Source organism: Podarcis liolepis, assembly GCF_965112155.1.
Source record: "Podarcis liolepis genome assembly, chromosome: 4".
Classification (NCBI taxonomy): domain Eukaryota; kingdom Metazoa; phylum Chordata; class Lepidosauria; order Squamata; family Lacertidae; genus Podarcis; species Podarcis liolepis.
In genome coordinates this window covers 39,525,387-39,542,593 of record NC_139558.1, presented here as the reverse complement: position 1 = coordinate 39,542,593, position 17,207 = coordinate 39,525,387, and the positions used below count along the sequence as shown (strand labels likewise).

General features: G+C 40.6%; 1 protein-coding gene and 1 long non-coding RNA gene across 2 annotated transcripts in view; one reads left to right on the top strand and one right to left on the bottom strand.

Moving 5' to 3' along the window:
- LOC310706402 overlaps nt 1-17,207 on the bottom strand; it is a 386,819-nt gene that overhangs the window by 237,476 nt on the left and 132,136 nt on the right. The window lies entirely within an intron of this gene.
- Nucleotides 1,779-17,207, top strand: part of MID1 (midline 1) — a 261,929-nt gene continuing 246,500 nt past the window's right edge. The window contains exons 1-2 of the mRNA XM_083501935.1: nt 1,779-1,839; nt 3,411-3,463. The gene's annotated coding sequence lies outside the window, so the exon portion shown is untranslated. The remainder of the gene's footprint in view (nt 1,840-3,410; nt 3,464-17,207) is intronic.

Here is a 17,207-nt window from a genome sequence, read left to right as displayed (position 1 = left end):
TATAATCGGAAATAACATTTTTGGAAGGAAGTGTTGTTGGAACTAAAGCATTCTGTTTGAAGTATGTGCACTTGCACTGTTGCCAGAGAGATTCAAATATGGCCACTAGGAGGCTGTCTTACCACACAATACGCTAGATGTGTTTCTGTGTTCCAAGCCACAGATAAATAAATGTGTAGACAAGAATGATCACATCTTTAGAAAACCAACAGACTGGGCGAATCTATATGGCCTCACAGAAAAGCCATGGACATATATTCAAGATTGGCTACTGATTAAATAACCTAGGTTGATTACCTCTTAATTCACTTAGAGTTTTCAGACCTGCATTAATAATTTTGAATATGAGTTCTGTGTTACGGGGCTAAAGAGAGGGAAACTATTCAAGCTGCTAACAGTGGGCATTTAGGGACTACAAGGCGACTAGAAAAACTGGTTCAGAAAATGAACAGTGGCAATTCTATTTAGTTATAGAAAGAGTTGTTGGCATCCGTCTGTGTTGGGAGACAATGGAGGAGTGTGCCTTTGGGGGTGAAGTCAAACTGTAGGAAGGTTGCAGTACCAGCTGTGGCTGTAGAGACCAATACAGGAGAGACATGTTTTGTTGCAGCTGGGGCAGATGAAGGAGTCCAGTTGTGCTGTTGCAGATGCACCATGGCATTTCTCCTCCCAGTGGTCATTCCTTCTCCCGGTCACACGACTTGACTGTCTGTCTCCAGGCACTGCGGTCATCTGCAAGGGATTCCCACATGACTGGGTTGTCATGTTTGAAGGCATCTTTGTAAAGGGGTAGAGTGTCTTCTTTTAATAAGGCATGGACCCTGTCCCCAAGCTTAACAATTCAAAGGGCATAAGAGAGATGGAGGGGACAGGCAGATGTGATAGGATTGTTCTGAAAATACCAGGACAAGAGGTGCATTGTAAACAGACATTTGTGTGCAGTGGTACCTCGGGTTACAAACACCTTGGGTTACAAACTCCGCTAACCCGGAAATAGTACCTCAGGTTAAGAACTTTACCTCAGGATGAGAACAGAAATCGTGCGGTGGCAGCGGGAGGCCCCATTAGCTAAAGTATTCCCTCACGTTAAGAACAGTTTCAGGTTAAGAACGGACCTCTGGAACCAATTAAGTTCGTAAACAGAGGTACTACTGTATTTATTATGGCCAGGCTGAACTCCCACTGGTCTTATGGGATGGAGTGGCCTTTATGTCTTCCTTCCTCCCACATCTTGTACAACAGTCACGTGGCAACTGACAGTCAGAGCCCAGTGGTGCCTTCCTCTGGTTACAAACTTAATTCATTCTGGAGGTCCGTTCTTAACCTGAAACAGTTCTTAACCTGAGGTACCACTTTAGCTAATGGGGCCTCCCACTGCCACCACGCGATTTCTGTTCTCATCCTGAGGTACAGTTCTTAACCTGAGGTACTCCCACTTCCCCTGTTTTTATGTCTAGCCATGGCAGAATGCCAGATTACCATGAAACATGTTCAACAACAATTTGTTTTTTCAGTGTTCTACCTTCTGCCTGTTTTATTTACAAAACACAGCAGATAAATTTAATTAACTTAATTAAATCAATGCAAAATCACGGTGGACCCAAACTGCATTTGGTAATACCCCACCGGCTGCAAAAATAGCTACTGCAAGCCATGCTTTTTAAGGGAAGGTGGGTGAGTGTAACAGGCACATCAGGAAAATTAGCTTCAGCTGTGCTCTCTCAGGCTACAGGGAAGGTAAGTCTCATTTTTCTTAGCAGATGACTTAGGACTGTGGTGATAGCTATTTTTAGTTGGATGGCCTCTTTATTTACAGCTCCAAAGCATGTTTACCAGGAGGTAAATTTTATTTAACTTTAATGACTGAAATCATGTAGGATTGGGCATAAAATAAGAACAGTGGGGAATATCAGCATACCTTCCCCTTTTATAGTCCATTGTGCATCCCCCAGATAGTCCCCAAACTGTACTAAAGCTGATTTTTGGGACATGGGGAGGGGGAGGAAATTTATCCTGCTGGTGGATGTACCCCATTGGCTTTCACCCAGGTATAATCCACTAAACATTTTGCTAAATTTGATAAAACTTGAGCCAGTAGTATGAAACTATTCCCAGTGTTTGTAAGCATGAGCAAAGAGACTTCAGTGAGATGGAACCCAGAATCACAGCAAGATTTTTAAAGGCCTGATGTTATATTCAAAATGAAAGTGATTTGCAGACAGTGTGTGCGTTTAAGAATATTTATTTTTCTGCCACTCGGAGTAGTGATGTTAGTCTGTTGCAGCAAAACAGTTTTGTGGCACCTGAACAAAGAGACTGGAAGTATAAGACTCTGAGTAGCTATCAGCCATGATGGCTTTCCTCTGTCTCCATAGTCACAGGCCATATGCTCCTGAATAGCAGTTAATGGAAATTTCAGGAGGGGAGAATTGCACTCAGCCCTTGCTTGCAGGCTTCCCAAGGGCTGGCCACTGTGGGAACAGGATTTTAGACTAGATGGGCCATTAGTTTGGTCCAGCAGGGCTATTGTTACGTTCTTAATTTTGTTGCCTATAAGATTTGGTTGAGGAATATTGCATAGTCTGAAACATAAGGAGGGGAGGGGAGGTCTGTGTCTTCCTCATAATTTTTCTGAAATCACTGGTGCTATGTAGGGAGAGTATCTGCAGTAACACAAACTTCTAATTTTGATTTGTGTGTTCTGCCTTGTGGGTAGGTTTTATTGGCTTGGCATCCTTATGTTACTGGCAGGCACAGAAACCAAATTGCTCTTTGAAAATCTCATGGAAGCATATGATTCCCTTGTTTACTTCCAAAGCAGGCTTGATGCTGTGAATCAAGATAACTGAGCGAATCCTCAATTTAGTCATGCAGGCAAATTGATTATGGAAATTGGAAGAGAAATAGTAAACAGAATTTGGTGTGACAATAACACGTTGTGATCCAATGTCTCCAGAATGCTTTTCTCCACGAAGAACAATCCTTTAGCCGCCTTGTCTGTCAGTCACCTTGCCACTCAAATGCTATTCATGCCTAGAGGCAAAAGAAAGTTCTTAAACTGCGGAACTGTTCTCTTCAAATTACCTCAGCCAGAGAACTATATAGTTTAGATTGGTCTATAGGGTTTTTAAAAACAAACAAACATTGATTTGTTTCCAGAGGGATGTTTCATTTTCATAAATGTGTCCTCTGTAAAGGAGCATCCTATAGTTTCTTCCTATTGCCCTCCATGTCTTCCGGATAAATACATATTGAAACAAAATTCATATAAGCTGTACTTATAAGGATTTTAGAAAGCATATTTTCATTTAATATGTACTATTTATTTCAGATCCTTTATGTAAGGGATGTTCTTAGTTTTTATATTAAAGGCTTATTGCGAACTTATGCTCCCTTTTATTTTCATTTAGAGTAGATGATCAGCATGCCTAGAACCCCCAAGTTCTGTTCCTGACACCTTCAGGTAAGAAGAGGACTTTTATCTGAAACCTTGGAGAGCAACTACCAGTCAGTGTAGACAATATTTAGCTAAATGGGCCAATAATCTGCCTCTCTGCATAGGACACTTTTCTGTGGTTGTAACAGTGGCGTAGCGTGGGGGGTGCAGGGGTGCAGGCCGCACCGGGCACAACATCTGGGGGGGGCACGCTCGCACTCACAGCTCTCTGCCCCCTGCTAAAATCCACGGGTTAGGGGGCGCAAATTACTTGCCTTGCCCCGGGTGCTGACAACCCACGCTACGCCACTGGGTTGTAATCCCTGTCACTGTCACTATTCTGTGTGATCTGTTGCCGGTGAGTAGCTGTGTTAGGTTGGAAGTCTGCCTGTAAGCAAAGGCCAGCCTATATCACTCAGGGCCTCTGAGAGGAATTATCAGGATGAGTTGTAAATCTTTGATTATAATTTGGAATATTTCCTGTTGAGTGAAGTCTAAATTTGTTTGAATGATACCTTTGTTCATTTGTTAAGAGGTATGCAGAAAATATTCTATTCATATAGCAAAAATCCAAACTTATTTAAAAGTGTTGGTCTTAAGCCTTTCACAATACCTCATGGACCAGCTTTACCTCATACATGCCTACCCAGACCCTCAAGTTATCATCAAAGGCCTTCTCCTCTAGGAGAATTCCAAAGGGTAGCAACATATTCCAAAATATGTGGAATGGTCTTCCCAGGGAAGCTTACTTAGTGCCAAAGCTAACAGATGAATTTTTTTTTTTGTAACTATTCCGGATGATATTTTCATTGTGTGTGGAGAGGGTGATTTCGTTTATTAATTAGTGGCCATTCACTTTTAGTTTGTCATTGATTTTAAACACTGTATTGCTGTTAATTTCCTTGAGACAGCTGTGACAGATAAATCAAATACATAAATAATACTACAGTATCTCTCTTTTAACAGTGGCCACTCAGACTTGCCTGCTGGGAAGTGAGAGCATTTCATTCTCTGCATCTAGTATTCAAAGTATGTTGCTGCTATGTATGTAAAGGTTCTCTGTAGCTGTTGTGGCTTATAGTCTCTGAAAGGCCTGTCCATGATGAATTTCCTAATGCTCTTCATAGCTTTCTAATTGAGTGGCCACCATTGTGTGTGGATTTTCATTTGTTAATTATGTGTTTTGTCTGGGGCAGGGAAGGATACTTCCACTGATACTCAGTTTTGTTAGATAACCCCAGTTCTAGTGTTCTGAGAGACGATAATGTCTTGACACTGTTAATAGCTTTATTGACCTCGGTGATATTTGCTTCATTTTTTAAAATTCAGCAATAGCTGAGTGATAGCTATTTCACATCCTTGGGAATGCTGCTGCTTCTTGGTTGTTGTTTTTAAGTTGTTGCTCTGATTTGAACACCCTCCACTGCAGCTGCGAGTGACGTCTGCTTGACAAAGTTATCACCAAGTGACGATATGCAGAGGCTGTCAGGGTTATGGTGTCAGCCCTCCTAACACTATACAGCCATTCATTCTTTATAATGTGATGGAGCTGGAAAAAGAATGCTGTCGGAGCACTTGCCAATACTTGTCAAAGGTGTTGCATATCACGACAGATCATGTTTGGTAATATGCCTCCGTGAAATGAGAATCCAGTTTAAACTCCGCTTTTATAGTGTAAAAATCACCTTTCTCTTTATAAATAATTATTTGGCTTTTGGGGCAGGAAGTAGCTGTGTGCGGTGAAGTAGCTGTAGAAACCTGGATGTCTGCATGCTGACATCCTATTCCTAAAGAATGTGTAAGCAAGGATTTAGCTTTGTAACCAATAGCAACTTCTCCCCATGTAATTATTTATACATGCTGTAAAGGAATAGCTTGATTATAGCTTGGGAATAAGTAAGTGTCACAACTCCAAAACACTCTGCTTGCAAGGCAGTGTGGATAAAAACCATCTTTAGAGATAATAAAGCTGGTTCCCAAGTCAAAGTAGTTCCTGAATATTAACTACTTACTTTCCCACCAATGGGCGTGGAGGTCTTAGCCCTGTTTGTCTATTGTTTAGATCCAGATTCTGGAATGTGTCCCTTTTATCCACTCTTAATTTGTGCAAGAGTTGTAATAGAATTGTTAGAATTTTTTTTTTTATAGAAACATAAGTTGCTCATATAAATTGGTGAACGCTAAGATTAAGATACCAGATGTAGAAGTATTAATATTCTGCTGGATGCATCAACTTTTTTAAAAATACCCTACCTATATTTTTATTTATTTACACAATTTATATCCCATTGACAGAAATTCATAAAAAAATAAATACAATAAAATAAGGAATGCAAAGTAATATGGCAAGCTAAAATGGCAATAGTCCAATCAAAGAACAAGTTAATCTCAAAACAGCTTATAATTAAAAATGCTAAAATTAGCTATTCTCAAAACCCCTCAAGGATAGAAGTATATTCCCCCTTGCCTCAATGTGAGTATCAAGAGCCTCTGGCCAGCTTTCCTGTGGTAGGCCTTTCCAAAGGTGAGGAGCACAACACACTCCTTTTATTGTTAAAAGTTAAGCCTCCAACACATCCCTGCTTTGTAGCCGAATCACTGCATATATGGTTGTTTTTTAAGAATGCTCACATCCAATTAGGCCCTAAGGCTAAATCATTGGAATGCCTAATGGGGAAGTGTGGGCAAACCTAAGACTGAGAAAGCAAAATAACAGCATGTGCAAGTGAGCACTGTTTTGTACTTGATGGGAACATGGCTATTGTGTCAATAAAAGGATTCCATATATGTGATAAAGTGGGCCGGCCGTAGATTTCATAGCCTTCAACTTTCAGGTAAAACAACAATTGAAATAATGGTATTTATAATGAAATTGAAGGCATCTGAAGGCAGCCCCGTATAGGGAAGTTTTTGATGTTTTGCTGTGCTTAATGTGTTTAATTTGTTGGAAGCTGCCCAGTGTGGCTGGGGCAACCCAGTCAGATGGGTGGCATTTAAATAATACATTATTATTATTAATTGAGATTTTGCTCTCCCTGTCCTTTGAAATGTTTGTGAGCAAATACTTCTATTCGACTTCTATTTGGCATTTATGCCAGGGCTCTGCTTCCCCTTGTCCCATGTCTTCAACTTGTGCTCATGAACTCCTTTTCTATGAGGTCAGATTTCCCAATTTTTGAGGGATAAACACAGCAGTGTGGGTTCCTTTAAAAAGAAAACCGCACACATACACAAGATTTCACGTTTCTTGCCAAAATACGTGCAAGAAGCGAACCATTCCTCAGAGGGAATATTGTTGATGCTGGCATCTTTCCTTCCTTCTCCTCATCTATCCTGGAGAATTGCGCCTGTCGTCATGACAATGGACCATGATCTTCAACTTTGTTTAGCACTGAAAGGAAACTGTATATGAGAAATTCTGCATTGCTCTTTAAATATTTCCATTCTGGTGTGTCTGTGGCTCAGTTCTGCTGTCATCCAAATGAGAGCCATCGCTGAAACTTATCCCAGGCACATTTGTATCTGCTGTTCCCTTCTCTTTTTTCAGCCGTGTACTTTTCATGGCACCTGAATAAACATTTGCAAATATTTATCATTTTTTACCTCACCATTGTGCACTTGAGATCTTTCCCACAACTCCCCTATGTAAAATAGCGAGCACGCGCCTCCTTTTTAATATAAACATGCAACTAATGTGCCCCATGTCACCACAGACATCTGTTATATGTAAAGTAGGCATTATATTGCTCACAGATCAGTCACTTTGTATCAGCACATGTTTGCATGGTGATCTAAACTTTGCAATTTATGTAGATAGAAAGCAGGGTCTTTCTCAGTATCGCATACGGTAATGTCAACCCCATGGGTGGCAGTCAGCTGTGTTTTCCTTGGAGTAGACCCACTGAAATTGGTGGACCTATTTTGGTCATGTTCATTAATTTCAGCAAGTGAACACTGAGTAAAACCTAGTTGAATACCACCCTATACTTAGAAATGAATGGCGTACACTTGTTTTGTTCTATAGACCTTGTTAAAATGAAATGGGCTGGTGGCCCAAATTTACCACCCAGCAGTTGACCATAGGACATCATGGGGAAAGGGAAGGGGGTTTTTTTCAGCCGGAACTCACCAGAACAGCACCTCTCAGGTGGGCACCATTGCCATTATAAGAGAACAAGGGAGGCATTAATGGTGAGTTCCGGCACCTCTTTTTTAGAAAAATATCTCTGGAGAAGGGGGAAGTTGAAACACACCTTTAGCCATTGATTCTTTTTCAATAATATACTTACAGTGAGGAAGGTGACTGTAGTTCTAGCAAGCTAATTTGTTCTTAAATGGGTAAATTCTACATAAACACCTTGCAATCTAGGCTCCTCACCACTGAAGCCACCTGGCTTCAAGTGACTGCATTGGCTCTAGAAGTATCTCTGACTACTTGTTTATTCAGGAGGTGTGTGGCTCCATCAGGCTCCATCAGGCCACGTACCCAATTCCTAAATCCAGAAACCACCCATTAGTAGCCCCTCCATTTTGTCAAGCCTCAACTTCATTTTATTGGATGTCACCCAGCCCATTGCTGCCTCCAGGCATCCATCCTGTCATCCCAAGCACATGGATGTGTGATTTAGTTCTGGTATCAGCATCCTGGAATGAGTCTAGCACAGGCTTAGGAACAACCCATGTGCTTTGGCTGATCCCACAGTTGCCAAAGCTGTAATGCAGAGCTCTGATTATACAGAATTGTGTTTAGTAGTAGGGACCACATTGTCATGAGTCACATTGCCATGAGGCTTCAAACACACCTGCTTGTGGGCTATAGCATGCATGGCGCCAAAATGTGATGCTACAGATGATTGCCTGGGAGCTGCCATCCAGTTTGAAATTTCTGTCCTGTTCACCCTGACACATTTCCAGAGTACTACCATGTTTTCTCACTTGGTTGGCCTTTCTAAAACTGAGATTATTACGCTAACAAATAACACACAACTGGCAGAAATACCACATATCTCACAGCCTTCGTGTTGATTCTGATTTTGCAATTGCTGCTGTCTATATCTCGCTGGATACTTAGATGCCAGAACAGAGGATTACAGCTTAAACAACTGCTTGCCTTAGAGGCACTGAATCACTATTGTGTGGCTTTTTTTCTGTTTATGATAAGGATTACAATTTAAGCCATTGCGTCCCTTGGAGGCACCAATTCACTATATGTTGTCATTCCTCTGCTCCTTTCCGTCCTTCAGTTTTCCCGCCAAACTTTATAAAGATTGATTCAGAAAACACCCCACAGCCCATATAAACCATCAACTCTTTTGAAAAATCCTTTAGAACATCCAACCTAACAATATGCAGCTTCATAATGAGCAAAGCTAGGTTTTCGTTATCGCAGGAATTTATCAAAGTCAGTATTTTTATTTTCTGTACTCGGACCTGCCTGTCCTGGTTTCCTCTCAAAAAAGCCATGCTTCTTCCATTTGATGAATATATAGTATAGGCCAGTGTTCAGATTTTTCAGCATTGTGCAGAGTTTCCCTCTGCAAATATTTAAAAATTAAGCTGAAGTATGTGGCCCATACCCCACCAGGCTTATGGTATGTAGCGTACATTCTTCAGACTATTTTGGTGGTGAATAAATGTCGTGGAATGCACCCAACTCAGAACTTTGGGAAGTGGAGAAAAGAACAGGCAGCTTATCCAATACATTAAATGTGAAGGATGGAGATTTTTTTAAAAAATAGTAGCTTTTGAAATGATGCATTAATTCCTAAGGTATCTCCAAATAAGTTAGACTTTCTAAAGCTGCCAAAAATGATTAAGCGGTGGCACTATAAATTGTGCAATGGAGTTGTGAAGTGGATCCAAGAGCGTGCACATTTCTGAACACGTGCTTGACTTTAAAAAATAAAAAATTACAACTGCCTTGCAAAACTTCATTAAAAGGGATACATTTGGCAATTAGAAATAATAGCTTTTCAAAGGAGGAAAGTTGCTGTTATGCATGTACTGGTTCCCACTGATTTCTGTTTCGAAACCTATTGCTCCCAGTTACCAAAGTGCAGTATTTTAATGCATTCAAGGGAGCTCTGTTTAGGGACGCATTCTTCATTCATCAAGATCTCTGTGAATAGCTGGGTACATGCATTTGTTCGCAAGCCCCTTTGGGATCCAAGTCTAAGGGATGTGAGGAAGCAATTGCGTGGCTGTTTCACCACCTGCCTGGCTCTGCACAGATCCTCAAACAATCCCTTGTTTGGCTCTGTGAACTTGCCTTTCCTCAGCACTGCAGTGAGGTTAAGGCATAGCAAAAATCTCTAATCCTAAACAATCTTGTGTTTAAATTCCATTGATACCAACTGCATTTATTTAAGGTTGCAGTTAAGATTTAAGATCGTGGGACTATCCTTGACTTTTGGGGACACCTGAATTGCAAAGATAAAATGAGCACATAGAGAAGGCCGAGTCTAATCCATTCTTAAAACAAATACATGAATTAAAACTATGCATCCAGTCATTCCTAGTTCTACACTGAGAGAAGCTGGATTCTGTGACATAATTGCAGAAATTGAGGTTTGCATAAATTAATTGGCATAATTCTGTGGTGTTGAGGGTAGTGTTTTGCATTGTTTCTTCTAGGTTTGCTAGCCAAGGGAAGGACCCCAAACCAAGGCCCCAAAGCTCTATTCTGAATCACTGAAATCTTTATTCAGCCATCACCTTGGTTCTGAATATATCAGCAGTTGCTGACATGCTTTCAAACACATCTTTTCATCCATAAGGACCACAAAGATGTTGCTGCTATTTTTATGGGCGTCTACAAAAGAATTGCAGTTATGCACAGAACCTGTTTTTAAGTCGCATGCTCTAATGAGGCTATACTAATATACTTGTAATGGTTTCTGTCTCATTTACACTTTTTTCAGTTGGCTGCAAACCTCCAGTTAAATTACTTTCCAATTAAGACACTATTTATCACAATTTATGTTCTCTCCCCCTCCCCCTATTTATCCTCATTGTCCTTGGGCCCTGTGTATAATAATAGAGTTGATATCACCCTTAATACATTGCAGTATTCATGAAACACCTGAAAATCCCAGTAGATTTTAGTTGCGGAGTCGGTTGTCTGAGCTGAATTTTTGCCAGGTACTGTACAAGGTAATTAGTTACAACAGATATGAGCTAATGCCATGCTTGAATAGCATGTCCATCAATAATCAGCTCTATTAGGTAATGTGATAAGTGCTTCCAAAGCACAGGTGTTGAACAGAGCAAACCTATCTAATCAATTTAGTGCAAGGGTATTTATCTGTCACTTTGTGAAGGGTAACATGAAGTAATTTGACTGTAAACAAGTCAGTATTAACTATGATTGCAGCCGCTTTAGAAAACAGAGTTTTCAAAAAATGTTCTCCGTGAAGTGAAACGCTGGGCTGACAAGAATAAAATGAACTTCAACAGGTAGAAATGAAGGAAAGAAGAATTAGCAAATACTAGTGATGTGTTAACATCCAACTTTTTTCTATGTAGAGATTGATGTGACATATGTGTGTGTGTGTGTTCCTCCTGATCTGTGTACCTGCAGTGAAAAAGATGCTTTTTCACCACTTGTGAAGTGATCCAAAGTATGTAGCTTTCTTCTGACACACAAATCACAAACATTTAAAGATTAGTCTTTAAATTATGGGCCAATCCAGGGGACATTGATTAGGTGGCATATAAATGACAAAAAAATTAAGTGGAAGGCAACTGACTTGGAAGTTGCATTACTTGTTGACTTGGGTGACCCCAGGCTGCACACATTTTAACAATGCCATCCTTTGGAATGGAAGTTCAGTACAATTTTGATTGCCTTAACATAATCGTTTAACACCTAGAAAAATGGAGGCCAATTCTCTCCTTGTTCATATCTTCAGTATTGCATTAAGTGTTGGTGTCGGTCATCATGTTTCAAGAAGGAGTAAGTATCCAGCAATTTAACCACTAGCACATTTGCAGAGCTAAGCAGGGTCCAGTCTGGTTTCAAATTGGATGGGTGACTTCATATTGAGATTGCTGCACCGCAGGTGGTTGGACTAGATTTTCTTGGGAGCCCCTTCCAACTCTAAAGTCCTATGATTCTATGATCCTTGTGAAACAGGGATATGATGTTGAAGCATAGTTTCCATTAGTCCTATTCAGAATGGCCAATGGTCAGCGATGATGGGAGTTCTAGTCCAGCAACATCAAGGGACATTGGTTTCCCATCCCTAGTATAGAATGAAATTTTATAAACAATGTTTTAACTGAGAAAAAAAGATAGTGGGGTGGTGAATCTACTGGGTTGGAGCCCTTCCCCATAACTTAAAGTAAGTGGTTGTGATTGGAATAGCCATATAAATGGAACATCAGTGGCCTTCAGACCATTTTTGTCTTGATGTAGTTTCCCTTGCTAAAGCGAAGTTTTGACAGGAAGCTGGTTTGCAGCCAACATTTTGACTGTGTGTTATCTATAAAATTGAGAATAGAGTGATGAACTGGTTAGGTGGGGAAATTGTCACATTTAACAGTCCAGAGGAACTACTGATACCTGCTATCTGCACCTTGCTTTTGTGGCCCTAAGAGAAATCAGTTCATGCTGCAGAATAGCTTTGTGCCGGAGCTGACCGTGCAAAGGAAGCCCCTGAGCCATCTACCTCTCAGTTCTGTTAGAAAATGGAGGCTCTGGGTGTTTTAAGTATTTTATCTGCCTTTGAACTTTTTATCCTTTCCAAGGGCCTGGCTTTTATGCCCAGGGCTACAGTCATACTTTCCTTCAATAAATCATACCACTGACAGTTCTAGGGTTGCTGTGGTATAAGTTGCTGTTCTACCGAATGGGACGTGTTATTAAATAGTTTGATGCTCTGGAATATTTATTGGCTTGTATTGTGTGCCGTTTTCTTCTCTTTGAAGTCCCTAATGTGCCATTTAATTCTCTTGCAAGAATAAATTTATCTGTCCTTTCCTTTCCATCATAATTTTAGAAAACTAATAGGATCTCATTGCTGAATAGATAAAAATAAATAAATCCAGTAAGTACCTGATGGAGAAATTAGTTCAAGACTGAGCTGCCTGCTTCTTTGCTACATTCTACATGCCTCCTATACTGTGGGCAGGCTGCCTTTTCCATCACTTCAGATCAGATCTTATACTACTATTTTGTCATTTTGACCAGTATGAGAATTGCAGGCAGATTGCAGCATATAAACGTCTCCATTTCCAAAGAGCTCACTAATTTTCCATCAACATCAAAGGAACAATGATTGATTTGTTTCCCTTATATGTAGGAATGGAAAGCATTATTTTATTAAAAATTGTTGCCAATATGAATCCCCATTAGACTGTTCTTAAACAAAAACACTTACATTTGCCAAATGTATTTGCATCTTTGAACTATATTAGATTTGCTTCAGTGCCTCTTCCAATAAATAATTTGGGCCACAGAAAAGTTGCTTTTAAAAATTAGCTGGGGCTTGAAGGCTTCAGATTGAGAATGCAAATAAAAATACGTTGTGTTGGATCTGAGGTTTACCTCATGTCCAAACACATGACTTCAATAATATCATCTCATAGCATACAGTATTCCCATTGTGAATTGGATTCAACATCATTCTTCAATATACTGATTAGAAAATACCACAAAATAAATCAGGATCTGCTCTGTGGAATGTCACCTTTCCAGAATATTGATCATTCATATATTACTCCAATCAGAAATTGATATGCATGTATTCCAGAGCCAGCAACATTGTGATTTCAGTAATATTAATTTCATGGCATCGGGCTTCCATTGTGCATTGGCTTCAATAGCATTTGTCCAATGTTCTGACAAGTGGCTACAACATGTGGTGCCACATTTTCACAATATTGGTAAGAACAGTGACTAGATTAATATTCATGAGACGCTGATACTCATTAATGTGTATGTCAAAGTAACTGTTTCTTTATCACTTCCCTATTTATCCAACTTCCCTATTTGTTTTTGAAGTAGCAAATTAAACATGGTGAATTGAACATGTCCTTTTCCTGCACCTCCGGTAAATACGGAGTTCAAGAGAGCTTTGAGGTTAATGGGTGTAGGGTTACAGTCTAAAAGTGCTCCCTCAATGTTCTGGAAATATTACATGTAAAGCACATCAAGACCTACTCTGGACCTCACCCACACTCTCACATATGTATGGACGCTGGTGGCGCTGTGGTCTAAACCACTGAGCCTCTTGGGCTTGCCAATCAGAAGGTTGGCAGTTCGAATCCCTGCGACAGGGTGAGCTCCCGTTGCTCTGACCTAGCTTCTGCCAACCTAGCAGTTTGAAAGCATACCAGTGCAAGTACTGTAGATAAATAGGCAGTAGGAAGGTAAACAGCTCTGTGTGCTCTAGCTTCTGTCACGGTGTCCCATTGCGCCAGAAGCAGTTTAGTCATGCTGGCCTCGTGACCTGGAAAGCTGTCCGTGGACAAACACCGGCCCCCTTGGCCTAAAGCGAGATGAGCGCTGCACCCCATAGTCACTTTTGCCTGGACTTAACCATCCAGGGGTCCTTTACCTTTACCTTTTACATATGTATGTATGCGTAAATCAGGAAGTGCTGTCTAAATTTATTTTCTATTAGTAATGGAACCATTTTCTAAAATGTCAGTGACCAGAACACAAATTCAAAGGATGCTCAAACTCCATCATAAAAGAGAATTTGAATTTTACAAAACAGTTAAGATGAGTTTGAGGGCCATGCTGTGACAAAGACTTGTTTTATTTGTTTGTTTCCATAAACAGCCTGCTCTATGAGTCCCATTCCATCTGGCTGCATTTAGCTTAAGATTGTCAACAGTGGTGCTTTTTTCCTCTTTTGAATTAATTTCCTCATCGAATCGTTTTGAGTAATTAAAAAAAAAAGCTTTTGCGCAGTATTAGTTTGAAATTTAAAGTTTATTGGTGGGGAGAAAGCACACACACATTCTGGGACATATCATTAAAATCCCAGATAATTAGACTGCACAGAGTCAGGCAAAGATGGTGTGCAAAGCCCGCCTTGCTTCTGATTCATCCATATTTAGCCAGCCATGCAACCTTCCTCAAAGGGTCAAGCTGAAGAGCAGTTAATTCTTCCCATTTCCAGAATAACATGGCTGTGCATCATACTGATTGGCTGGACCTTGTGACAGTAATGAAACTACTTCTTATCCCTAGCTGCAATAAGGTTTTGAGCTTTTTAAAAAGAATATACAGTGGTGCCTCGCAAGACGAAAAGAATCCGTTCTGTGATTCTCTTCGTCTAGCGGTTTTTTCGTCTTGCGAAGCAAGCCCATTGAAGGATTAGCGGATTAGCGCTATTAGCGGCTTTTAGTGGCTTATCTGCTGATCGGATCAGCTGATAAGCGGCTTAGCGGCTTAGAAAAGGGGGGGAGGGGAAAAAACCAGCAGGAACTCGCAAGACATTGTCGTCTTGCGAAGCAAGCTCATAGGAAATTTGTTTTGCGAAGCACCTCCAAAACGGAAAACTCTTTCGTCTAGCGAGTTTTCCATCTTGCAAGGCATTCGTCTTGCGGGGCACCACTGTACAATGATTCAGATAAGCATGTCGGTTGCCTGACTTTTTAAAAAGCAGGCTTTCTCCCTGAAACATGGGGGAGAGGCAAAAAAATAAATCAGCACCAGATTATGGGCCTGATATGGGTGCTGTTAGGAGCAAAAGCACGGTAGCTAGGAGCCATAGGAGCCAACTCTTATGGGCCAAGGTCCCTTCTGTAGTAGGGAGCAAGACTTTCATCCCCAGGTTGGCTCTCTGCCCTCTCTGATAAATACATAGTGCAAATACATGTATTTTTTCTTTGTATAACGTTTGCAGTGGCAGAATCCAGCTTTTGCAAGTACCACACCTGAGCTTCTTTACAGAACATTTCTTGCAAAGGGTATCTGAAATCCTTGGTATACCTTTATGAACACTGTGAACAAAGCTGATCTAACATGATACGGCATGATATTAATGGTCCGAAAGGTAACATTTTATTTACTTTTTTTACGTAAGAACTGTATTCCCTTCTTTTCATCATATGAATGGGTTTACAGAAAAACTAAAACATATAATACTCAATAACCTATTTTTAAAATCTATAAAAAAAGGACTGCAAGTAGGCTTTATGAACTATCCCTACTGCTTGATAAAATGGCAAATGGGGAATGCGCTTTTAAAATGGGTAGCCCAACACCACCTCTTCATTTACAAAAACAGTACTTTGATTTTTATATGGATGACGAGCACTGTATGTGTAAATCGACACACACGCTCTGTTATGCGACACTTTCTGGCCTCACTTGGCAGTAAAACAACTGAGTACTGTCTATTAACAGGAAAAGTTCATAGAAACATAGGTTGTGTGGTTTTTAACTGTCTTAATTCTAGTATAGCTGCTTAAACACTTGTAAAACCACTCAATAAAAATTATTTCTGCTCATAAAAAGGACTATTATGAAATTATTGATATAATGAAGGCGTTGTGGTGAAAAGTTTTGGGAGTTTGGCCCGCAGGAGTGTGGGATTAGTTTGAGAATTTGAATGTGAGGTTTGCTGGAGTTTGAAGGAACTAAAAGTTGTGTTGATGTTTTTTAAGTCGGAGCATGTGAGGAGTCAGGGAAGCCTTTATGCAGTTTTCTCGAGGGAGAGAGAGTACTCGAGACTTTGGGTTTCTTTGCATTTGTTCCTCAGGCAAGTAATGTTCATCCTAAAGCAGCATCAGGCTCAACTGCTCACTCTGGTCTTTTCCACCCAAATATAAGCTGTTGGTATTCACCTTACTCTCCTTGTACACCTCCTGTAAAATTGGGCCAAGCTAGGTGCAGGAAAAGTTTTCCCCCACTCCCTTATTACAGACTGGAGGTGGGTCTCTGCCTGGGCAAAGACACATCTTAAAAAGCCCTTGGCACCTAAGTGGCTAATTCACACATGGTGGGATGACTTCCACTGTGTGTTGGATCCTGGGAGTTAACAAGTCTTAGCTTTAGTCCATGTTAAAAAAAATTCCTTCCCGTAGCACCTTAGAGACCAACTAAGTTTGTTATTGGTATGAGCTTTCGTGTGCATGCGCACTTCTTCAGATACACTGAAACAGAAGTCTATCTGAAGTGTATCTGAAGAAGTGTGCATGCACACGAAAGCTCATACCAATAACAAACTTAGTTGGTCTCTAAGGTGCTACTGGAAGGAATTTTTTTATTTTATTTCGACTATGGCAGACCAACACGGCTACCTACCTGTAACTAGAATGATGATTTGTGCTAATGATGTGCTATGGGGCAGTCATATGCGACCCACTTTCAACACTGCAAAAGTTAGTGCCTGCAAAAGTTTTGGAGTGGTCCTATTGCTTCATACTGCATATCCCATAACTTTTCATTCCAGAAACATAGTGGGGGGGGGGTTGTCCTGCTTTTGTTGCTCGATAGCCCCTCCGGACAACAATAAAGTGGTAGCAGAACATCACAGAACAACTAATAAACCGGGGGGGGGGGGGACTGGACCCAGGCTAATGCACTATTATTGTGTCAAGATCATTTTGCAGAATAGTCTACATGTGCAATAAAACACCAGCCTGGAGGAGCCATGGATGCCCTTCTTTACTTTCTAAATATATTGTCTCACCACAAGAGCTAAGAAGAAATGCAATAATGTTGTTTTGCTGGCAGGGGAAGCTGCTCTCCCTCATCTGGTGGTAGGATCTTAATGCCAGGTGCTAACCAGCTATTACGAGTGAACAGGTCACT